Below are 26938 nucleotides of genomic sequence, written 5' to 3'. Positions count from 1 at the left end.
TAGAATGAATTATTTTTTATTTTACACGACACACACTGGCCTTACCTTGACAGAGTCTGTAAAAACTGAGCAGAGCAGCGAACAGGAGATGAACTTTTGTTCTAGGAGCCGCCCATACAAAAACACAAAAATAAAAATAATAAAAAAAATTAGCTTTATAGCTCTAAGTCAGCTTCATCCTAGGATGCCGAAGTTCTAATAAGGCCGATTTTGGTCCGGTGCGAATTTGAGAAAAAATCCACTTTGCTTTACTGTAATTGTTTCAGGGAACAATATTTAGCATTTTTACTTGTTAACAATATTTTACATTATTGCTCTGTTACAATGTTTTGCTTTGTTGCTTTACGTAATTGCTGTAGCCAAAAATGTCGGTGTGCAGGATGTTTCATCACAGATGCTGAAGTTCTAATTAGTCAGTTCATCCTAGGATGCGGAAGTACTAATAAGTCTGATTTTGGTCCGGTGCGAATTTGAATGCAAATGACTACAGTCACTTTCTTTCTAGTGGCCGCATGTTTTCATCTTGTACAGATGTTTTATTGTGGATACTTCCTTCCAGTAAAATCATTAGTACTAGTGCTTTATTGTACTTAAGTAATTTGTTATGTTGGGGGAAACGGTTTTTACTTCTCATTGATGTAGCACTTTTGAATTTTTCCAAAGTGGATCATCTGAACACAATGTAAATTAGAAGGACAGTAAAAGAGTTGATAATTGGTGTCATTGGTGGGCCCCATTCTGACAAACACATTTTCTGTTTATACTCCGGGACGACTCCGGTCAGAGGAGATCCCAAAATAGATAGAGAGAATACAAGAAACTGCATCGCGTTTAGCAGTCACGGATTGATTGTGTGAAATTACACAATCTGCCAAAAACCACAGTAAAACAAGAAGTGATAGGGAGAAAATCTATTTTTCAGCAGGTTTATCTTTTTATTGCAGCTCAGAACAATATATGACCGTGGATGGTGCTAACTCTATAGCATGCAGCTCTGCAGTGTATATGCTGCATTCAAGAGAAATCTGCTCAGATGGTATTATGGTGCATGGAGGTTATACCCAACATCGTGAAGGTGCAAGCAGAGGATTTGGCTGTCATAGACTGTCTGGACTTCAACGAAATTGGGTCCACTTGCCTTGAATGTCACTCGAATATCAGTTCCATCAGTGTTTTAGACTCCCAGGTAGCAAGTACAGCTTGTCTGGCATATCTGAGAGAATGTCTGTGACAACCGCAAGGATTTGTGAATATTGTGTTGGCACAATATTCACAAATTATGATTAAAATAAAAATTTATTTCATTTAATGAATATTTAAAAATAGCAATATAATAATGAGAAAAAACTCATTTGAATGGTATTAACAAGGATTCTTTTTGCTTATGTGAAGAATTAGATTTTGAAATTCTTTTCAGATGACTTTCCATATAAACTCATAAACTGCCACATCAACTCATCCAGATAACAGGCAACCATATCGTTCTTTTAAAAACACTCTTAGCTCTTTTCTAGTAGCATCTGTAGTCGAATATGTTTCGAGTAAACCAAACAAAATGGCTACTCCTCCACGAGAGTCATCGGGGGTGATTCTATCTTGCCTGTGTACCTAGTAGCACTTCACTGTGGCGTTAAATTTGCTTCTTGAAGAGAGATAGTGGCAGGATTATTACAAGCAATAAGCTCATGAATATCACCTATGTCACTTCTCAAAACCTCTGCAATCCCACTGAATAAGTTAGGACAGTGGTTCTCAAACTGAGATCTACAGACCCTGTCAAAAATCAAAAAAAAATTTGTGGACCCCTATATATATATATATATATATATATATATATATATATATATATATATATATATCCAATATTTTAAATTAAATAAAATAAAACATAAGCCAGTAGTATGGCAAAAACAGTAGAGCGAAAATTAACATAAAAATAACCCAAATAATCAAACGAACGAAAAAAAGAATATGTTTCGAATATGTTTCGAGTAAACCAAACAAAATGGCTACTCCTCCACGAGAGTCATCGGGGGTGATTCTATCTTGCCTGTGTACCTAGTAGCACTTCACTGTGGCGTTAAATTTGCTTCTTGAAGAGAGATAGTGGCAGGATTATTACAAGCAATAAGCTCATGAATATCACCTATGTCACTTCTCAAAACCTCTGCAATCCCACTGAATAAGTTAGGACAGTGGTTCTCAAACTGAGATCTACAGACCCTGTCAAAAATCAAAAAAAAATTTGTGGACCCCTATATATATATATATATATATATATATATATATATATATATATATATATATATATCCAATATTTTAAATTAAATAAAATAAAACATAAGCCAGTAGTATGGCAAAAACAGTAGAGCGAAAATTAACATAAAAATAACCCAAATAATCAAACGAACGAAAAAAAGAATAGACATAATAGTAGCCCGATAACCCTATATAATTTCGAGTTTTAAATCCGATTAATAAAAACTATACAAATTTTAGGATAATGCCAATTATATAATAATTTAGCAGTACCCCCCCCCCCCGAGAGGTACCAGTTCCGAAAGACGTGAAATATCACTAAAAGAGGGTTAAAGGAACTACCAAACGATAACAAAATCAAAATAAATTAAAATAAATATAGAGGAGGGAGGGTGAATTGGTACTTCGATCTTTTCACCATGGCGACGATTTGTATAGCGATTGAAATGCAGCGATTCCATGACCATTATCGGCCTCGTGGTCCTCTGTCGATATGGGGCATAATGGTCAGTCTATATTTATTTTAATTTATCTTGATTTTGTTATCATTTGGTAGTTCCTTTAACCCTCTTTTAGTGATATTTCACGTCTTTCGGAACTGGTACCTCTTGGGGGGGGGGGGGGTACCGCTAAATTCTTATATAATTGGCATTATCCTATAATTTGTATAGTTTTTATTAATCGGATTTAAAATACGAAATTATATAGGGTTATCGGGCTACTATTATGTCTATTCTTTTTTTCGTTCGTTTGATTATTTGGGTTATTTTTATGTTAATTTTCGCTCTACAGTTTTTGCCATACTACTGGCTTATGTTTTATTTTATTTAATTTAAAATATTGGATGTATTTCAGCTTCATATGGAGGAATTGCATGTTGCTCCCTCTAACGAACACCTAATTATTTATTTATTTATTCACTTTATTATAATTTAATTTATGGTAACAATTAATATAATTCAATGATAGTATATATATATATATATACACACCGTATTTCCCCATGTATAAGAAGCACCGTTTTTCAAAAAATTTGGGGTCTAAAAACCGGGTGCATCTTATACAGTGGCTGTAGATTTTTTGACTTGCATTTCCCACTTTTTCGCGCTTGTTGTCTTTGCGCTCATTGTTTCGCACTTGTTACTGGTATATTAGGTTACATTTTGCCACGTTCTGCCCAGAAATGGCTCAGAAAAGATTTTCGTACAGTGCTGAATTCAAGTTAAAAGCGATCCAGTTTGTAAAAGTGAATGGAAATCGTGCTGCTGAACATAAGTTTGGCCCTTCTCCAACCGAGAAAACAATCCGAGACTAGCTACGGGAAGAAGAAACCTTACTGAAAATGCCACAGCAGAAGAAGGCCATGAGAGGCAAGTCAGCAAAATGGCCTGATTTAGAGAGGGAATTGAAGATATCGATTGAAGAGCAAAGGGCAATTGGAATTCCACAAAGATGGTTCAGCATGAGACAAGAAGAATTGCTGATGAAAAAGAAGTTACTGATTTCAAAGGAGGACACAATTGGTGCTTCAGGTTTATGAAACGGAATAGACTAAGCATGCATGCACGCACCAGACTTGCCCAAAAGATGCCCGAAAGCTATGAGCAGAAGGTCCTTGAATTTCATTGTTTTGTCATTCAATGTTGGAAGACACATCAGTTTGAGTTGGGACAGATTGCAAATATGGACAAAGTCCCCCTTCAATTTGATGTCCCAAGTTCTTGTAACAGAACTGTTGATAAGAAGGGGATGAAAACTGTAACTGTGAAGACAAGTGGACATGAAAAGAGCCATATACAGTTGTTCTAGCTTGTTGTGCCAACAGAACCAAGCTGCTCCCTATGCTGATTTTCAAACGCAAAACAATGCCAAAAGTAGACATTCCTCGAGGAGTGATTGTCCACATTCATGACAAGGGTTGGATGGATCAGGATGGGATGAAGATCTGGTCTGAGAAAGTTTGGAGCAGGAGACAGTGAAGTGATTCGTCATCAGACACAGATGAGGACAAGCTAATGGATGGGAGTTTTGACAGTGACGAGCAGTTGTATGAATTTTATGAATAAAACTTGAGTTCAATTTTTTTTCAAATTTCGGGCCCGAAAATTAAGGTGAAATACGGTATATATGATATGGTCAACCACTGTTTCATGGACCCCCTGGAACTGGTCTACGGACCCCAGTTTGGGAAACACTGAGTTAGAATTAGGATTTTACTAGTGAACTAAAGCTATTGTGCATCATGACCAAGCCATAAAAATACAAACAAATAAAAGGTTTCATAACCTTCCAGAAAGGTTACAACATCAAAAAACGTAAATACATAAAATGCAGTAAAAGACAATAACACAGCAACTAAAAATAAATGCTCAATGTTATATATATTGGAATATACTAGCTTGTAAATATTTAAAAACATCTGACGCATGGTCATTGTCTGATAAAATCTGAATGAGTGTATAAGGCTCAGTCAGATGGGCGAAAGCAGATGTTTCGTGCCCGGATAGATTTAGTACAGTCAATTAAAACATGTTTTACACTTATCACATTGTCAAAAGACTTGTACATAGGAGGGTCATCTGTCCTCAGCAGGAAGGAAGGTGTAAAATGACTGTGTCCTATGTGCAGTAAGAACAACTTCCTTGCTACGATTCCTGTACAGACTAGACCGCTACTGTTCAATTAAAGGCTTTATCTTATGTAATTTATTTGTAGTCTGTCTATTCCAAGAATCCTGCCACTGGGAGTGTAACTTTTGGTTTATTATTTGTCTGTAGTCTGTATAGGATACAGAATATAGGCAGCAATTATTAGTGGGAATAGCTGATTTGGCTGCGGTGTCAGCCAAATCAGCCATTAGAGGTGATGGCTGATTTGGCTGACACTGCATTCACATTGATGGAGAGAGTGAATCTTCTGCTGCAATTAAGACAGAACTGGATGAGCATTATATCCCATGGATAGACGTTCAAAGAATTGGAACATAAAATTAACCATTGGTACTGGCATTGACTGATGTCATCCAAGGCTTACTCTATAACATGCAGCTTTGCAATAAATATGCTATATTCAAGGAGAATCTGTTCAGATATAGGGATGTAAGGAAATGGGCTCAGATATAGGGATGTAAGGGATGCAAAGAAAAACAGCAAAGAGTTCTTTACTTATGTAAACTCTAGAAGGAAGGGGATGAATCAGATTGGTCCACTTGATATTGATGGGTCAACTGTTGATGATCCTGCTCAGGTAGCTAACAAACTAAATGAATATTTTGCATCGACATTCACACATGAGGAGTTATTCAGCAAGGGGAATGCCAGAGGTGTATTCAACTCTAGCAGTAAGCTACAGAATCTTGAAATAACTGGGAGTAAAGTGGAGGAGAAATTGTTGACGATAAACACAAGAAAGGCACTCGGGGTGGATGGGATCTATCCAGTTATATTAAAGGAGGCAGCAAAGGAAGTAAGCAAACCCTTAGCCATAATTATGAGAGCTTCCTTGGACTCAGGGGAGGTACCCATAGACTGGAAATGTGCAAATGTGACCCCAATTCACAAAGGAGGATCAAAGGCTGACACAAGTAATTATAGACCGGTGAGCTTAACTTCTGTTCCAGGAAAATTAATGGAGGCACTGGTTAAAGAAGCCCTGCAGGATCATTTAGACAAGACTTCAGTTATAGCTCGGACACAGCATGGTTTTGTTAAGGGGAAGTCTTGCCTGACCAACTTGATTGGATACTATGATGCAGTCACAAAAGAACTGGATGCAAGGAATAGCTTTGATATTATATACTTGGATCTTAGAAAGGCTTTTGATACTGTTGCACATGGAAGACTGCTACACAAATTGGAGCAGTGTGACATTGGAGGCAAATTGCTGCTATGGATAAAGGAGTGGTTGAGGGGGAGAAGACAGAGAGTGGTAATCAATGGACACTGCTCATCGTGGACTAATGTTATTAGTGGAGTCCCTCAGGGCTCAGTGTTGGGTCCATTATTGTTTTCTGTATTTATAAATGATATTGATGATGGTATATCAAGCTTAATGTCCAAGTTTGCAGACGATACAAAGGTTGGCAGGGTTGTCAAGGACACTATGCTGCTGCAACAGGATCTGGAAAGGTTGAGCAGATGGGCTGAGAGGTGGCAAATGAAGTTTAACATTGACAAATGTAAAGTACTACACATGGGAAACAGCAACCCCAGAGCAACGTATCAACTCAGTGTTACAACACTGACAGTGGTAGAGAATGAAAGGGACTTGGGGGTGGTTGTGCAGGCAGATATGAAGTTCTCTGAGCAGTGCAGACGGGCGGCAAGAGTAGCACATGGAGTACTGTCAATGATAAACAGGAATTTTTCCAGCAGGGATAAGGAGGTGATTATTCCCTTGTATAAGGCAATGGTCAGGCCACACCTAGAGTACTGTATACAGGTCTGGAGGCCTAATTTCAAGAAGGATGTAGAGCTGCTGGAACGAGTACAGAGAAGGGCAACAAGATTAGTGAATGGAACAAAGTGGTGCTCTTACGAAGAAAGGCTTAAGTTTTGCAAATTACAGTGTCTGGAGACTAGGCACCAGCGAGGTGATCTGATAGAGGTGTATAAAGCCTTGAATGGTTTGAGCATGCTCAATGCTGATGGGATTCTTCCTCTAGCTCAGAATAATCACCTGAGAGGGCATAAATTCAAATTGAGGAAAGACAGATGTAGGATAGACGTGCGGAAGTTTGCTTTTAGCCAGCGGGTGGTTGGTTGGTGGAACAGACTTCCATCCCTTGTAGTGGAGGTTGATAGCCTAAATAAGTTTAAGGCTCAGCTGGACAGGTATTTTGAACGAACAGAGGGGTGAAGTGGAAGTGGGTTTTTTTTTTTTTTTTGGCTGATGCTGCATAAGCTTGCTTTCTTGCATCAAATGCCTCTACTAATGCTAATGCCTGAAAAGACTGCAGCAAACCCTACATATAAGTCCGACTTCGAGCTGCAGGTAAACAAATGATGGAATATCAGACTTTACCCAATTCTTAAGGGAAAAGTAGCATGATGGAATATGGGCAGCCAGGGTGATTTGATTTGATTTTTTGTGGCGCAAAAACAGGAAGGTTATAGTGGGCCATGAAAAAGTTAAAATAAAAAAAAATGAGATTGGTAACCTTTAAAAAGGTTACCTCGTCAAAAGAACACACATAAAGACATACCAATAATTAAAAATAAGTATATGGGTAAAAGTAAATTGTATATAGGCAGTTTCCACTTTACGAGTTCCCGGGTTTATGATTTTTTTCAAGTATCAAGTATGAACAAAATCGAAACAATGAATGTTAAACATATGTATAAATATAGTGCAAATGCATCAGGAATACATAGCTGTATCTGAATAAATCAGATTATTAATAAAACGGCATCGTTTTAAGTTATATCTCATATTGTGAATACCTTCACAACGAGTTGCCATGATATTGCACTACTTCGAATAAGTAACGCTTCACCTAAGGAGAAGACTAATGTTACTTATTCTCAGATGGATACCACCACCCAGACGGCACCGTTTCAGGGCTATTTGGCCCTTCTTCGGTGGGTGGGTAGGTACCCGAGTGATGCAATGATGGCAAAACAGTTATGAAGTATAACTCCACAATATGAGAGATGCCTGATGGTGTATCATGTATTTAGACTCAAGCGTTTAGGGCATAAGCCTCAAGCTATGAAGGAGTCTAGACTATGTATAAATATAGTGCAAATGCATCAGGAATACATAGCTGTATCTGAATAAATCAGATTATTAATAAAACGGCATCGTTTTAAGTTATATCTCATATTGTGAATACCTTCACAACGAGTTGCCATGATATTGCACTACTTCGAATAAGTAACGCTTCACCTAAGGAGAAGACTAATGTTACTTATTCTCAGATGGATACCACCACCCAGACGGCACCGTTTCAGGGCTATTTGGCCCTTCTTCGGTGGGTGGGTAGGTACCCGAGTGATGCAATGATGGCAAAACAGTTATGAAGTATAACTCCACAATATGAGAGATGCCTGATGGTGTATCATGTATTTAGACTCAAGCGTTTAGGGCATAAGCCTCAAGCTATGAAGGAGTCTAGACTATGTATAAATATAGTGCAAATGCATCAGGAATACATAGCTGTATCTGAATAAATCAGATTATTAATAAAACGGCATCGTTTTAAGTTATATCTCATATTGTGAATACCTTCACAACGAGTTGCCATGATATTGCACTACTTCGAATAAGTAACGCTTCACCTAAGGAGAAGACTAATGTTACTTATTCTCAGATGGATACCACCACCCAGCCGGCACCGTTTCAGGGCTATTTGGCCCTTCTTAGCTAGCTATTTGGCTATCTGAGAATTCCTTCCTAGCTATTTGGCTATCTGAATACCTTCACAACGAGTTGCCATGATATTGCACTACTTCGAATAAGTAACGCTTCACCTAAGGAGAAGACTAATGTTACTTATTCTCAGATGGATACCACCACCCAGACGGCACCGTTTCAGGGCTATTTGGCCCTTCTTAGCTAGCTATTTGGCTATCTGAGAATTCCTTCCTAGCTATTTGGCTATCTGAGAATAAGTAACATTAGTCTTCTCCTTAGGTGAAGCGTTACTTATTCGAAGTAGTGCAATATCATGGCAACTCGTTGTGAAAGTATTCACAATATGAGATATAACTTAAAACGATGCCGTTTTATTAATAATCTGATTTATTCAGATACAGCTATGTATTCCTGATGCATTTGCACTATATTTATACATAGTCTAGACTCCTTCATAGCTTGAGGCTTATGCCCTAAACGCTTGAGTCTAAATACATGATACACCATCAGGCATCTCTCATATTGTGGAGTTATACTTCATAACTGTTTTGCCATCATTGCATCACTCGGGTACCTACCCACCCACCGAAGAAGGGCCAAATAGCCCTGAAACGGTGCCGTCTGGGTGGTGGTATCCATCTGAGAATAAGTAACATTAGTCTTCTCCTTAGGTGAAGCGTTACTTATTCGAAGTAGTGCAATATCATGGCAACTCGTTGTGAAGGTATTCACAATATGAGATATAACTTAAAACGATGCCGTTTTATTAATAATCTGATTTATTCAGATACAGCTATGTATTCCTGATGCATTTGCACTATATTTATACATAGTCTAGACTCCTTCATAGCTTGAGGCTTATGCCCTAAACGCTTGAGTCTAAATACATGATACACCATCAGGCATCTCTCATATTGTGGAGTTATACTTCATAACTGTTTTGCCATCATTGCATCACTCGGGTACCTACCCACCCACCGAAGAAGGGCCAAATAGCCCTGAAACGGTGCCGTCTGGGTGGTGGTATCCATCTGAGAATAAGTAACATTAGTCTTCTCCTTAGGTGAAGCGTTACTTATTCGAAGTAGTGCAATATCATGGCAACTCGTTGTGAAGGTATTCACAATATGAGATATAACTTAAAACGATGCCGTTTTATTAATAATCTGATTTATTCAGATACAGCTATGTATTCCTGATGCATTTGCACTATATTTATACATAGTCTAGACTCCTTCATAGCTTGAGGCTTATGCCCTAAACGCTTGAGTCTGAATGTTAAACATTCATAAATATCGCATTTCAAACCACACGCATAGCCAATACAATACAATGTACCCTGCTTTATGATATTAATTCCTTCCAGAGACATTATCGTATTGTGAAAATATTATAATGTGAACCCAATAACACATTGTTTTTTTGGTAATTCGTTCCACGACTTCGGAAGTTGAAATTTTCGCTATATAACTCTAAAGGGTAGTTTTTATAGTGTAAATTGTATTAGTTACCAATTCAAATCATTAAAATGCACTACACTTTCATCGTTATCATATGTTCTTTTATAAGAACCAATTTTGAATGCTTTGTTATATTTTTCTAAAGCACATTTCTGAAGGTTACAACCATAAAACAATAAAAACAATCTGCACTTTCTGGTTTACTGGACTTTGCTTACTGCAAGAAATTACAAATAAACGGGTAGTAAACTGAATGTTATTGCATTTGCGAAAATATCAATAGCTGGAATTGTGTGGTTTTTTTAAGTTATGGTGAAATACGTTTCCCTTTTACTGAAATCTTCAATTGTATAAAAAAACATAAAATAAATTTTCAGAATCTTTTCATTCCTTTTTTTAAGCTTTGTAAACTTGTTACACCACACAAATCGCGTTAATTGCAATTTGTGCGTTCCGTTAAAAAATGCTTATACAGTCTGTCCTCGTATAGCACGATAGTTGTGTTCCTAGAAACCCTCGTGCAATGCAAAATCGTGCAATACAAACAACAGGCCCTATGGGGAAAGTGGGGTTAGGTGCCGACCACCCAAGATTGAACACACATCTGGAACCAAAACATTACCAAACACAATAAATAATCGGGTAATTTTAATCGTTATAAAACACTTAAGTATTTTATAACGATTAAAATACGTAATAAAAATATAATATATATTTTTATTATAATATAATAAATAATAAATATTTTTTATTATTTATTATATTATAATAAAGTATTTTTAGTATATTTTAATACTAAAAAGTATTTTTTAAGAATAAAATACATATTTTATTCGTAATAAAATACTTAGGTATTTTATAATACGTAAGTATAAATCATAATACTTAAGTATAAATTATAATACGTAAGTTGTAATAAAATTGTTACGTATTTTATTACGACTATTACGTAATAAAATATTGCTAATGCTTTTGCTTCTATCGTAAGCAAACTTGTTTTTTGTTTAATTTTCTATCCAAACAGATGACAGCCGTTCCATCTCTTCCATTTCTTTGTGTCTTAATCTAATGGATTTTAATTAAACTTTGAGTTGTTCCCGGTATGAAAGTTGTTTTTGTTTTCTCCGCATTCTTTGTAATTCTCGGCGTTGCCTCATTTAGGTCTGTAGCACGTGCAATATCACATGGTCTTTCATTTTGCTCAAAGCGTTTCAAATTTCATATTTTTTTCTCTATCGACAGAGGCGGACTGGCCATAAGCCTTACCGGGGAAACTCCGGTGGGCCGGAGGCCGGTGTGATTTTTGCCATAAACCGTAGTATGAGGCCACTATAAATTTTCCCGGGTAAGAATTTTTGACCCAGTCCGCCTCTGTTTATCGTTATTGCTTTTTTTTTTCTCTCTCTGAATCTGCAGTGTCTTCGCCACGACGCTTCCTTTTCACACCTTTTAAGTATTTTACTAATTTTTAGGGAATAAAGCGCAATTACAAAACGAGGAGGCACGCTTAATACACATAAATAAAGCTGCACGCGTATAGCAACTGAATAAACAACACCGTAAAGGCCGAGATACACTATTAACACCCCACATTTTACTAAAGCACATTTCTGGGGGTTACTACCATAAAACAATAAAAACAATTTCCAGTTTCGTTTCTGCTAGTGGAATCTGTTATAAACTGGTAGTAAACTCCATCTAATTGCATTTGCGATTATATCGATAGCTGGAATTGTGTTGGTTTTTACGTTATTATGGTGAAATGTGTTTCCCCTTCACTGATATAAAACACATAAATACATTTTCAGAATCTTCTTCATTCCTATCGTGTTGCGTGCGGTTGGGGTGATTCCGCGTTCGACTGTCATTTCTTGTAAACACAAAGGCGAATCGTGTATAAGCGAATTCGGTTCGTGTTATATAAGATAACATTCCCCTATTTATAAATCGTGTATGATCGAATTCGTGTAATTTAAACACGTGTTATACGAGGACCGACTGTACATGCTATTGAATTTTATAAAGAAAAGAGAAGATTATCTTGGAAACAAATGCCTCTTGTGGTGTGCCATAAGGAGACCACTTGTGCAACAAACCGAGTGCTGAGGCAATAATGAGTGATCAACAAGTGTGCATTTTGTCGATGTGATGATGATGAAGAATAAATATTCTTTATAACATTTGTAAGTCTAAATAATTTCTTTATTATTATAATTTGCTTCATTTTACAGGTTACATTTTTATTTCTTTCGATAAATCACTCATTGTTTAAACACAAACTAATTAGCTAACTAATTTCATTGTTGAGAACGTAACACCTATTTTTAATGTTATGTCTATGGGAAATAAATTCCTGCTTTACGAGATTTCACTTTAAGAGCACGTTAGGAACGAATTAACTCAAAGTCGGGAACTACCTGTACTGTATTTCATATCAGTTTATATATATTAATCGATTTTAAAAATTTATAACTTGCAGACACATTGTCATTGTCATTTAAAATCAGACTGAGTGTATATATGGCTCAGTATATGAGTAAAGGCGGTAAAAAGAGCATTTTTAAAACTTGTACAATCGGATAAAATATGCTGAATGAATAAAATGGTATCACATTGCTCGCACTTAGGAGGGTCATCAGCTCTCAGCAGAAAGGATTGTGTGAAATGACTATGTCCTATGTGGAGCGGAGCAAGAACAATTTCCCCTTTATGATCCCTGTGTCGACTCCACTGCCAATGATGCATCACAGGCTTAACCGATACAGTTTGTTTGTAACCAGGCGATGCCACGAATCTTGCCATTAAGAATATAACTTACTGCGGATTACCTGCTGTAGTCTGTATAGGGGACTAACAGGTCAAGATTACCTGTCAGGGCTGCTGATTTGGCTAGTGTCAGCCAAATCGTTTCCTCTAATCCTGATGTGACTGGGGATCCAGCAGAAATGGATATTGAATCTGCCTGCATAGAGGTTGTATATTATAAGTTAATCCGGGATAGGGTTGGATGATTAGTGTGTGACACTGCTGATAAAGCCTGTAGTGCACTCATTGAATTGGCATATATAATACACTGTAGGTATTGGCAATTTCTTATGTGATCTAGAGCCAACAATAGAATTCAGCTCTGCAGTCCAGGAGTATCTACTCAGATATAGTATTTGCTGGAAAAACAGCAGTAGATCCCACATACAATTCTGACTTCGAACCGTCTGTGTACACTAGCAAGAAGTAAGAATGTTCTGCATGGTGTTGTGAATAGAGCTGAAGGTAGACAGAAGATGGGGTATTAGACTTCGTCGCACTCTTGGAGTGAGAAGTCACATGCTGTTATTTGAGCATGCCAGGGTGGGTGGAAAGGGCTGCTTTGATGATTGAGCAACCTTGTCTACAGTGATGTTAAGCTCACTGAGTAGCTCTTGAACATGAATGCCGAATGAGCAATTGGCAGTCTGATGTGTTTAAAGATTTTCCTATTGTGGCTCAAAAATGGATCACCATGTGGGGTGATCTGGCAGGGATTTCAGCTTAAAGGCATATTGTAAAGACAACCACTTTCGTGGAAGCGACAAGGATGGCTCATTTGCTTTAACATACAGACTTTGCACCGGAGATGTTCTGAATGCACCAGTAGCAATATGAATGCCCTTATGACGGATAGTCAAGCCAACAAAGTCAGCTATTTCTGGCAGCTGCATATACCTGAGACCCATAATCTAATTTTGAGCGCACAAGTGCACAGTACAGATGGAGTAGAGTGCTTCTGTCTGTGCCTCAAATTGTAGAAGAGAAAGAGCGGAGAATGTTAACCCCACTAGTGCACTTTATGCACTAGAGGGCTTAACATATATGATGAATATGTTCGAAGGATGTCAGCTTTTTGTTGAATATGAGTCCTAGGAAGTTCATTTCCACAACTACTGGGATGGTACCTTGTCCAAGTTGTAATTCAGGGTCAGGGTGCAGGTTACGTTTGCGACAAAATGGACACAAAGGGTGTTCTCTGGTGAGAATATTAGATATTCTCTGGTGAGAATATCTAAAGCCATTGGCAATGGTCCAGGAGTTAAGATGGTCAATGACTTGTTGCAGTTGTCTCTCAATAACTCTCATATTGCACGACTGAAAAAATATGCTGAAGTCATCGACGTAGAGTGCACTGTTTATAGTTAGAGGAAGTTGTTCTGAAATGGAGTTTAGTTTAATGACAAGAAGTGTGACACTTAAAACAGATCCTAGTGGCACCCCTCGTCATGGCAAATTAAATTTTTTTTAAAATAAAGACGGGAGATTTGGTATTTTAATAAAAATACCAAATCTCCAAGTTGTATAGTACGCTTTTTCCATGTCAAAGAAAATGGGCAGCAGGTGTTCTCTTTTTAGGAAAGCATCTCGGATAGATGTTTCCAGTTTAATTAAATGGTCCAATGCGAACCTGTTTCTTCGGAAGCCGCACTGAAAGCAGAGAGAAGATCATCCGACTCTAAGTATCATAAAGAGATGAGCAGTGACCATTCTCAACAATATTCTGCACAGACAGCTAATCAGAGCAATAGGACGATAGTTTTTCGGAGATTTAGGATCCATTCCTGGCTTAGCAAACACAGAAATAGTGGCCTTGCACCAGATATCTGGAAATTGCTCTTCAAGAAAGAGCAGAAGGTCCATGGATTTTGGTGAAAGGTGTTTGATCGTTTCATAAAGAATGTTGTCTGGTCCAACAGTGGTAGCCTTTGTATGGACAATTGCTGTTTTCAGCTCATGGATGGTAAATGGCCTGTTTTTCAGTTTTACTTTTAAGGACGAGAAACTCTGGGGAAAGGATGATGTTGCTGAGATGTTAGAAAACGTTTCCCCAAGAGTATTCGCTACTGCAATAGAGTCTGCCATAGTACATCCATTATATTCCACGACCGATGAGGGGTGTGTAGTGTATTTTCCCTTAATTTTCCGGATTTTCTCCCAGATCACCTTAGCACTGGTTGTCTGAGTAATAGAGGGTGTGAAACGGATGCACAATTCCTTTTGACTCTGATGGCAAATGTATCATGTTTTGGCTTGTGCAAGTTTAAAGGATAGGTTGGTTGTGGTAGGATAACTTCCAAATACCCCCCAAGCTTTGTTTTGTGCCTTTCTTGCTGCTGTGCATTCAGCATTGCAGCATGGTTTTGAGAAAGGTGGTAGGCATCTTGCCACTGCTAGGACAATACTTTGTGTGATGTACATAACTGCATCGTTAATTGGCTGCTTGCTGACTGTGGCATTATTAAATGTTGCCAGATGTTTAAAGGCATTCCAGTCAGTGTGATTGATCTTCCACCATGGTATCCTAGACAGGAGGCATGGTCTCCATTGGCAAAGGGTGGATATCACAGGGAAGTAATCACCGTAAAAGTTGTCTTCAACCTCCCATGCAAAAGTAGCAAGGAGAGAAGGAGAGGTCAATCACAGTAAATGTGCGGGTAGGCATGTAGAAGAAGGTGTCAGATCCCACATTTAAAAGTGCCAGATCATTGCTTTCTAGAAAAAGCTCCAACCAAAGGGATTGAATTGTGCTTTCTAGCAAAAGCACAATCCAATCCCTTTCCCTGATGTCAGCACTACCCCACAGAGTATTATGTCCGAAATTCCCTAGTAATAGAAAAGGAGATAGCAACTGCTGTATGAGATCGTCGAGGTCTGCCTGAGGAATGTCATTCCCAGGTGGCAAATAGGTAGAACAAACAGTTAAAAGAAACCCCACTGTGAGGCGAACTGATACTGCCTCTAAGCTGGTGGTATCATATCTTGAAATGGATTTGGTTACCCACAAGATTAGCAACTCCTCCATGGGCAGGTCCAATCTCAGCTCTGTCTTTACAAATAATAGAGCAGTTATGCAAGTAAGGATCCTCATTTGCCTTTAAATAAGTCTCCTGTAAGCAAAAGCATGTTGGCACAAGCCAACATGCTTTTGCTTACAGAAGAGGGCCTTGATATCATCACAATTCCGACGGAATCGCATGCAATTCCACTGTAAAAATTTTAGTGTCATTATTAAGATTTTGGTGGTTTGTCTGATGGCTTCTGAAGGGCTGAGGGATTTGTTTTCTCAATCCTGGAAAGAATGGGGGTTGGCCATTTCCATTTATCCATTTCCTCTTTTTCCGCAAAGAGTTCCAGAACTGATTCATCCTGTACCTCCTTATCTTCTACATCAATTATTTCTTGGTTTATAGGTGGCGGTTCCAATTTCTTTGGCACTTTTTTAGCACTGTGTTTTTGAAGTGGTGGAGCACTAGGAGGTATGGTTATAAGAGTGGCAGCTGACTATGATTTTTTTGGGTGGGCTTTTGGAACTTAATAAATAGCACACAATGGGAGTAAATGACACCCTTGGTGGCATAGTCATATCAGTCCGAGTGCATGGCACTATTTATTGGTTGGATATGTTTTCTGGCCTCCTGAGAGGGGATGTTCAGCTCTGTTTTTAGTTTTTGGATTTCTTTTTCATCCTTCCACCTATTACATGCTCAAGAGTATGCAGGGTGTTCTCCTTGGCAGTTAGTGCAACTTGGTTTAGAAGCTAACATTCCTTGCTCTTGTGGTCTTTAGCACTACAGTGAGCATAGGCAGGGGAGCCATCACAAGCTGCTTGAGAGTGGTACTTTTTGCATTTAAAACACCTCAGTGGGTTTGGAATATAAATCCTCATTGGGCAGTTTAAATAGCCTGCCTTTATGGAACGTGGAGGTCGTGAGGTGTTGAACATTAGGATGAGAACTCGGGTGAGATTTCCATCCTTCCACATTGATATTCTTTTGACAGCCATCACTCCTTGGACTCTCAATCCAGATAATATTTCTTCTTCAGAGACAGGAAGAAGGCCCCACACTGATATGACACAGTGTGATTTATGAGGGCTAACGATGATGGGTATTCCCCTATCGACGTGGCTTTCAGAAGTTGCTGTGCATGTTTTTGGCTTGCAGCCTTAACTAAAATATCTGCAGAACGCAGCCTTTTGACAGATTTTGGAGATCCTGTCAACCCTTCTAATACTTCTGGATGAAGAAGAGTGACATTTTCCCTGAGTGCGTATTCTCCAGTGGAATGGAGAATGAGGAAAAGTTGTGTCACTGATGATGGTCTATCCTCAGTTCTGGGTCTTTTTGAATTGGAATTATCGGTATCCTCTGATCAGTTAGGTAGCGGCCTTGTTGAGGTGGCACCAGAAGAAATAGGATTTAAATTACTCATATGAGTAAGATAAAAATAAGGCGATCAATGGCTTGTTGCAGTTGTCTTTCAATAACCCTCATGTTGGATGACTGAGAAAACATGCTAAAGCAATCAACATAAAGGATGCTGCTTACAGTTGGAGAAAGCTGTTTTGATGGAATTTACTTCAATGGTGTGAAAAGCACGATACTTAATACTGATCCTTGTGGTACTCCATCCTATTGGCAAAAGGAATGAGAGAGTTAGGACCCTACATGAACTTGGAAAGACCAATTGGCTAAAAAGTTTTTAATAAAAACGGGGAGTGCCAAATCTCCATATGAAAGAATAAAGACACAAGAAGTTCAGGTTTCCAGTCTAATAAGATGGTCCAGAGTGGACTGGTTCCTTTGGAAGCCACACTGGATGTTGGAGAAAAGGTCGTTTGATTCTAAATACCATATTAAACGAAAATTAAATGTTTTTCTCCAGCATTTTGCACAGACAACTAGTCAGAGCGAATGGATGATAATTAGTAGGAATTTTAGGATCCTTTCCTGGCTTCGCAATGGCAAGAACAGTTGCTATGGTCCAGGCATCTGGAACCTTCAATAAAGATTCTGTTAAAAGGGGGTGGTGATCCATAGACGTTGGTGAACGGCATCTAATCATTTCAATTACACACCTAATTAATGGATGCCATCTTGTCCAATAGCACTTGCCTTAGAAAGGGTGTTTTTTTTTGTTTTTTTTTTAGTTCCTGAATGGAACTAAAAAAAAAAAAAAAAAATGGAACTTTGTAGGGACAGAGGCACTTTGATGTGAAGTGCTTGTTTTTCACTTTTATGTTTCAGGACAGGAATTCAGGGAGACATTACAGTTGGCAATAGTGCATCCATTATATTCTAAGCTCAATGAAGGGAGAGATGTATATTTTCCCTTCACTTGAGGATTTTATCGCAGACCGCCTCAGTGCTAGTGGACTGAATAAAAATGATCCATGATTCTTTCTAACTCTGCCATTGAATACAGCACGCTTTGTCCCGTGTACGCTTAAAATCTATTAGGTTGGCCATGGTAGGATATTGTCGAAAAATTCACCCCCCCCCCCAAGGTTTGCTTTGTGCCTTTTTTGCTGCTCTGCTATCCATTCCACCATGATTTAGGAAAAGGCAGAAACCGGGATGTTTTTGGAATTGCAAGCACAGCTGCACAGACAATACTTTTTGTGATGTTCATAACAGCATCTTTGATAGGCTCCTGACTGACTGTGGTGATGTCAAACTCTACCAGATGTTTGAAAGGCATTTAGTCAGCTGGATCAATCTTCCACATGGGTTCTCCTCACTACCCAAAGGAGTAGGATGGGGAAAGGCAGCAGCACAATGAGATCATCAAAGTCTCTCTGAGAGATGTCAGAGCAAGATGACAAGTAGATCAAACAGACTGTTAAGAAAATCCCAACTGTAAGGTGAACTACTACTGCTTTTAGGTTAGTGGAAAGTGGTAGAGGTTGGAATGGGGGTCTCGTTGCCCACAAGGATGGCAACTCCTCCATGAGCAGGCCCATCCCCAGTTCTATTCATACATATGGTAGTATTATTAAAGGAAGGGTTTCACCTCGAAATGTTTCCTGCAAGCAAAAGCAAATTGGCTGGTGCTGGAGGGCCTTGATGTCAATGGCATAAAGTTGGATGACATAAAATTGGAAGAGTTGTTAATGATCAGTGCCAAGCAATGCTCCTTCAGGATGACTTGAACAGACTTCAACGATGGTCACAGAATGGCAGCTATGTTTTAATGCTGCTAAATGCAAGGTCCTACACTTGGGGAAATCATCATCTTCATCGGCCATTTTAAATCCACTGAAGGATGAAAGCTTCTCAAGCAACTTTAAAGTTCTTTCTCTTTTGTGCAATGGCCTTCCATTTACTGCTCATGAACTCATGAATATTCATCTCTGTTGTCTTCCAGGTTTTCATTTAGCTCCTCTTGGATACCATTCTGTTATCTTCTTAATCCATCTGTCATCATGTCTTCAAGCTATGTGTCCAGCTTAAGTCCATTTCAGTTCTAAAGTTTTCATAAGAATGTCCTTTACTTGATTTTGCTGCCTAATCCGGTTGTTTCTTTTCTTATCCAAAAGCCTGACTCCTAATATAATTCATTCCATTCTTTTGGGGAGTGACAAAGTTTCACTTCCATAAGTCATGGAGGAAAGTATACATTGGGTCTTTTTTTTTTTTTTTTTTTTTTTTTTTTGGCTTTTCAGACAAACTGGGATATTTCTCCTGTATGTGACTATATTTCCTGAATGCTATCCATCCAAAATGTATTCTTCTCTTGACTTCCAGCCATTACTCTCTATTACTGCTAATGACTTATCGATGATATGTATATGAATCCACCTTTTCAATTTCTGCTGCTTCTTCAATGATTATATCTCTTCCTGTGGCATACTTGTTCATCATTACTTTTGTTTTAACCATATTCATCTTTAGTCTGAAATCCTTACTAACTATGCATAACTGATTAAGATTTTCCTCTAATTCTTCAGGATCATGACTTATGATCACAATTTTATCTACAAATTGTAAATGGTTTAGGTACTCCATCCACATTTACTCCTTTCTGCAACCAGTCCAACTTTTTGAAAGTTTATTCAAGGGCAACAACTTCGAAGATACTGTGTCTCCTTGTCGAAGTCCTTTCTCACTTTTAAATTTGTTATTGTCTTTGTCTAGTCTAATAAAGGAGATAGCGTTCTCATATATTTTCTTAAAATTCATAATGTATGGGATATCTCTGCCTTATCTTTCCAGTGCCGTATGCTGTATGGAGTCAAATTGGTATGGACCAATCTGATTCATCCCCTTCCTTCTAGAGTTTCTATAAATAAAGAACTCTTTGCTGTTTTTCTTTGCATCCTTTGCCAAGGATTTCTTGTAATCTGCCTTCGCCTGCCTAACCTCCTTTGTGACTTGATTACAGACTAGTTTATATCTGACATAGGCTTCTGTGTCACCTGATATTTTATATGCATCCCATATATTTTTCTTCTCTGCTACATGTCTCATTAGTTCAACTGACGTCCATTTAGGCCTAAACTTTGTGAACAATATTTCTTAGTTCGTATGAAAAGCCTAGTAGCTTCCAAGATTAATTCTTTGAATACTTGTCATTTAGAATTTGCAGTTGGTAACATCAGAGTTGGTCCCACTGTATAGAATTTAAAAACTGTCTCAGACCACCATAATCACCTTTACAAAAGCAAAATCCCGTCCCATGATGGTAGTTACTTCTTTGAGTAAATCTCACATTAGCACATTGTGATCACTGCTACCCAGTGGTTTCTTTATCTTCAATTTCTTAATGCAGAAAGAATCACTACTGATAACCAGACCAAGAGTATTAGTATTAGCAGAGGCATTTGATGCAAGAAAGCAAGCTTATGCAGCATTAGACAAAAAAAAAAAAAAAACCACTTCCACTTCACCCCTCTGTTCATTCGAAATATCTGTCCAGCTGAGCCTTAAACTTATTTAGGCTATCAACTTCCACGACAAGGGATGGAAGTCTGTTCCACCAACCAACCACCCGCTGGCTAAAGGCAAATTTCCGCACGTCTATCCTACATCTGCCTTTCCTCAATTTGAATTTATGCCCTCTCAGGTGATTATTCTGAGTGAGAGGAAGAATCCCATCAGCATTGAGCATGCTCAAACCATTCAAGGCTTTATACACCTCTATCAGATCACCTCGCTGGTGCCTAGTCTCCAGACACTGTAATTTGCAAAACTTAAGCCTTTCTTCGTAAGAGCACCCCTTTGTTCCATTCACTAATCTTGTTGCCCTTCTCTGTACTCGTTCCAGCAGCTCTACATCCTTCTTGAAATGAGGCCTTCAGACCTGTATACAGTACTCTAGGTGTGGCCTGACCATTGCCTTATACAAGGGAATAATCACCTCCTTATCCCTGCTAGAAAAATTCCTATATATCATTGACAATACACCATGAGCTACTCTTGAAGCCTGTCTGCACTGCTCAGAGAACTTCATATCTGCCTGCACAACCATCCCCAGGTCCCTTTCATTCTTTACCACCGTCAGTGTAGTACCACAGAGTTGATACGTTGCTCTGGGGTTGCTGTTTCCCATGTGTAGTACTTTACATTTGTCAATGTTAACCTTCATCTGCCACCTCTCAGCCCATCTGCTCAACCTTTCCAGATCCTGTTGCAGCAGCATAGTGTCAGTAGTGTCCTTGACAACTCTGCCTGCCTTTGTATCGTCTGCAAACTTCGACATTAAGCTTGATATACCATCATCAATATCATTTATAAATACAGAAAACAATAATGGACCCAACACTGAGCCCTGAGGGACTCCACTAATAACATTAGTCCACGACGAGCAGTGTCCATTGATTACCACTCTCTGTCTTCTCCCCCTCAGCCACCCCTTTATCCACAGCAGCAATTTGCCTCCAATGTCACATTGCTCCAATTTGTGCAGAAGTCCTGCATGTGCAACAGTATCAAAAGCCTTTCTAAGATCCAAGTATATAATATCAAAGTTATTCCCTGCATCCAGTTCCTTTGTGACTGCATCATAGTATCCAATCAAGTTGGTCAGGCAAGACTTCCCCTTAACAAAACCGTGCTGTGTCCGAGCTATAACTGAAGTCTTGTCTAAATGATCCTGCAGTGCTTCTTTAACTAGTGCCTCCATTAATTTTCTTGGAACAGAAGTTAAACTCACAGGTCTATAATTACTTGTGTCAGCCTTTGATCCTCCTTTGTGAATTGGGGTCACATTTGCACATCTCCAGTCTGTGGGTACCTCCCCTGAGTCCAAGGAAGCTCTCATAATTATGGCTAAGGATTTGCTTACTTCCTCTGCTGCCTCCTTTAATATAACTGAATAGATCCCATCCACCCCGGGTGCCTTTCTTGTGTTTATCTTCAACAATTTCTCCTCCACTTTACTCTCAGTTATTACAAGATTCTCTAGCTTACTGCCAGAGTTGAATACACCTCTGGCATTACCCTCGCTGAACAACTCCTCATGTGTGAATGTCGATGCAAAATATTCATTCAGTTTGTTAGCTACCTGAGCAGGATCATCAACAGTTGACCCAGTGATATCAAGTGGACCAATCTGATTCATCCCCTTCCTTCTAGAGTTTACATAAGTAAAGAACTCTGCTGTTTTTCTTTGCATCCCTTGCCAAAGATTTCTCGTAATCTGCCTTCACCTGCCTAACCTCCTTTGTAACTTGGTTACAGATCAACTTGTATCTATCATAGGCTTTTTTTTTTTTTTTTTTTTGGTAGTTGTTGGCGCATAGACTTCTGTGGCCATAATGCACCTCACAAGGTTTTTGCAGTACTTTGATCCAAGCCCGAGGTGGGAATCGAACCCGCGACCTTTGGGTTGCCAGGCAGGCACTTTGCCTACCCGGCTAGCCCGGTCGGCTCATAGGCTTCTGTGTCACGTGTTAATTTGTATGTATCCCATGCATGTTTCTTCTCTGCCATATGCCTCATTAGTTCATCTGACATCCATTTAGGCCTAAACCTTGAACAATATCTCTTAGTTGGTATGTAAAGCCTAGTAGCTTCCAAGATAAGTTCTTTGAATGCTTCCCATTTTGCATTTGCTGTTGGTAACATCATCAGTTGGTCCCACTGTATAGAATTTAAATACTGTCTCAGTGCATCGCAATCGCCTTTACGAAAGCAATAACCCTTCCCTTTACCGCTAATGGTAGTTACCTCTTTGAGTAAATCCCACTTAAGCACACTGTGATCACTGCCACCTAGTGGTTCATTTATCTGCAGATTCTTAATGCATGAAGAATCACTGCTGATAATCAAATCAAGAGTATTCCTCCCTCTAGTTGCCTCCCGAACATGCTGATGTAGAAAACAATCATCCAATAAATCCACAAAAGCCTTGCTAGTGTGTGAGTGACCAGACCCCAAATTCCAGTCAATTATCTGGGAAATTAAAATTTCCCATTATAAGACTCTCTGATTTACTGGGCCACTCTATTTCCCTGTACAGTTTCTTATTATACTCATCAGAGTCATTAGGCCTATAGCATACTCCTACTCTCAATTTTGATCTCCCAATGCTTATGTCACACCAAACTGACTCGACACTGCACTGTCCAGCGATGTCCACTGGCTTCACTTCCTTGGATTTTATGTATTTCTTAACTAATAGCATAACCCCTCCTCCCTTACTATCCAGTCTATCCTTTCTGTAGACGTTGTACTCCCCAAATTCCAGTTCTGCATTCCTTATATCTGTGTGACACCACGTCTCTGATATCCCAACAATATCTGCCTTTGATGTTTTGAGCAATACCTCAAATTCATCAAATTTATTTACTAAACTCCTAGCATTGGTGTACACGCAAGTATACATGCACCTATTTCTATTCTTAGCTACCCTAACACAACCCATGTGTTTACTTGTACCGCAATGACTCCCAGCAATCTCTGAAATATCCTGCATCTTGTTTTTCAGGCTTCTGCTCATTCCAATAGAAGCAGTGCAAAAATCTCTTTCACCTCTGCCAGTGGCTACTGTTAATCTATTCGTCTTTGTCTCCCCCCAAGCTAGCAGTTTTTCGACCCACCTAACACTGCCTCGATAGCATAAGCAATCAGAGTATTACTCCCTCTAGTTGCCTTCCAAACATGCTGCTGCAGAAAACAATCATTCAATAAATCCACAAAAGCCTTGCTAGTGTGTGAGTGACCAACCCACAAGTTCCAGTCAATATCTGAGTAGGTAATCAGAAGTAATTAGAAGAGGCCTCAACTACAGAATGAATTCTGACATCCTGAGACTTACCTAAACATAGAAAATGATACATGCAATAAAAAAAAGGTCCTTACTGCTCTGTTGATGTTTTATCAACATTGGCAAACCAGATGGGATGAGTCAATGATGGAGAGGGCATCAGAAAGTTCCTCTCACATGTTTTCCTGGTGAGCTCAATCCCCCACTTCCTGGTTTGCCCCTGGCCTTTATACCATTTTTATAATTACAGGGCATGGTTTCTTCAATGCCAAACCATGCCAAATAGGACTTTTAGTGCTGATAAGAATTGGGTGCACATTCTATATGACTGCCCTAATTAACACATCCACAGAAGTATACTGGTGACAAAATTAGGACCACACACACACACGTTAGTAAACATCTCTCTGTATGGAACCGTTATGTGGCTTTTTTCCTAATTTGTTCAAAAGGACTTTGAGACGAAAGAAACATAACTATGATTACTCAGACCATAATAACTGCCAAAATTTTGACTAAGACACACCCAGATGCACACTGATCTCAGCCTGTCAGTATATGTTTCCTGCCATGAGTGCACGTGAAGCGAGTTGTCTGTATATATGTTAAATTGTATAAGAGTGCATGGCAGGGATGTATAAGTGTGAGTGAATCCCATTATGATAAGGAATCATCAGTAGTCATGGGCTTTGTGTGAGTAAACTTAACCTGTACAAAAAAAAAACGTGAGTGTGCATAGTTCATATTCAGAGTGCAATGTTGGGTAAATGTGAATGTGTGACTGAAAGAGTGACTAAGAATGTCAATGTTATGTATCAGAATATATGTGCACCCTGAACATCTATCTCTCAAAAAAAAAAAAAAAAAAGTCTGTCATGGCTGTTATATCTGGGAGTGCATGTGATCTTGTCTGTGTGCAAGGTAAAGGATGGAATGGGGCAAATTTGTGCGGAAAGGTGTAACTTGTTTCCTTGTTTTCCTACTCCCTCCAAGTATATGCAAAAAAAAAAGCGTGTTTGAGTATATGTAAGTGTGAATGACTGAGTACAAATGACATGCATTGTTTGCTGATAGCCTCCCCCTGCCTTGCTCATGGCATTCTGCTTCTTTTTGGCAACAAGGCAAAAGACTGCTGACACTGACTTCAGTTGGTCTGGCCAGTGTGGGATTTTCAATACAAAAATAGCCTGATAGTGATACCCCCCCCTCCCCAATCCACATAGTGCATTCTGACCCCATGACTGCATCCCTAATACCCAGGGCTTCATCAATCCTACCCCCATCTCCCATCCCAAACATTTTTCCTGGTGGGCCCTGCCACCTGAATACTTTCATTGCTCTTAACAGCCATCCTCTTAACTTTTGAATACACGATAATAGTCTATCATCCACCTTTTTTACCTTCACCTATAGACCACTTACACTATCTCCCCCATGCTCCTTTCCAACAAAAACTTCTGACTTCTTTTTTTTTTTTTTTTTAGGTGCTCTCCCTGGCAAGCTCAAGTTCAGGGATGCAAGGATTCACTCAGCCAGAGATGGCTCAGTGAATCCTTGCATCCCTAGTGTAGGGATATGTTGTTCATCTAAAAGGCCAGATGAACAACATATCCCTACACTACATAAACCAAATACAGTCGGTCCTCGTATAACACGTGTTTACATTACACGAATTCGATCATACACGATTTATAAATAGGGGAACGTTATCTTATATAACACGAACCGAATTCGCTTATACACGATTCGCCTTTGTGTTTACAAGAAATGGCAGTCGAACGCGGAATCACCCCAACCGAACGCAACACGATAGGAATGAAGAAGATTCTGAAAATGTATTTATGTGTTTTATATCAGTGAAGGGGAAACACATTTCACCATAATAACGTAAAAACCAACACAATTCCAGCTATCGATATAATAGCAAATGCAATTAGATGGAGTTTACTACCAGTTTATAACAGATTCCATTAGCAGAAATGCAACTGGAAATTGTTTTTATTGTTTTATGGTAGTAACCCCCAGAAATGTGCTTTAGTAAAATGTGAGGTGTGTATCTCGGCCTTTACGGTGTTGTTTATTCAGTTGCTACACGCGCGCAGCTTTGTTTATGTGTATCAAGCGTGCCTCCTCGTTTTATAATTGTGCTTTATTCCCTAAAAATTAGTAAAATACTTAAAAGGTGTGAAAAGGAAGCGTCCTGGCTAAGACACTGCAGATTCAGAGAGAAAAAAAAAAAAGCAATATCGATAAACAGAGGCGGACTGGATCAAAAATTCTTAACAGGGAAAATTTATGGTGGCCTCATACTACGGTTTATGGCCAAAATCACACCGGCCTCCGGCCCACCGTGGTTTCCCCCGTAAGGCTTCTGTCCGCCTCTGTCGATAGAGAAAAAATATGAAATTGTGAAACGCTTTGAGCGAAATGAAAGGCCATGTGATATTGCACGTGCTATAGACCTAAATCAGGCAACGCCGAGAATTACAAAGAATGCAGAGAAAATAAAAACAACTTTCATAGCAGGAACAACTCAGTCTAATTAAAATCCATTAGATTAAGACACAAGAATTGGAAGAGATGGAACGGCTGTCATCTGTTTGGATAGAAAATCAAATAAGAAACAAGTTTGCTTACGATAGAAGCAAAAGCATTAGCAATATTTTATAACGACTTACGTATTATAATTTATACTTACGTATTATAAAATACGTAAATATTTTATTACGACTATTTTATTTAATATAATAATTTTTTTACGAATAAAATACGTATTTTATTCGTAAAAAATACTTTTTTAGTATTAAAAAATACTAAAAATACTTTATTATAATATTTTTATTACGTAT

At 38.7% G+C, this 26938-nt stretch overlaps 1 protein-coding gene across 1 annotated transcript in view; it reads right to left on the bottom strand.

Annotated features, from left to right (window-relative positions):
• The window catches only part of LOC150091113 (UBX domain-containing protein 7), a 690832-nt gene that overhangs the window by 116643 nt on the left and 547251 nt on the right, over window positions 1-26938 (bottom strand). The gene's annotated exons all lie outside the window — the stretch shown is intronic.

Source organism: Mastigoproctus giganteus, chromosome 1, assembly GCF_048544385.1.
Source record: "Mastigoproctus giganteus isolate SK-2022 chromosome 1, ASM4854438v1, whole genome shotgun sequence".
Classification (NCBI taxonomy): Eukaryota; Metazoa; Arthropoda; class Arachnida; order Uropygi; family Thelyphonidae; genus Mastigoproctus; species Mastigoproctus giganteus.
This window is presented reverse-complemented; position numbering and strand designations above follow the sequence as displayed.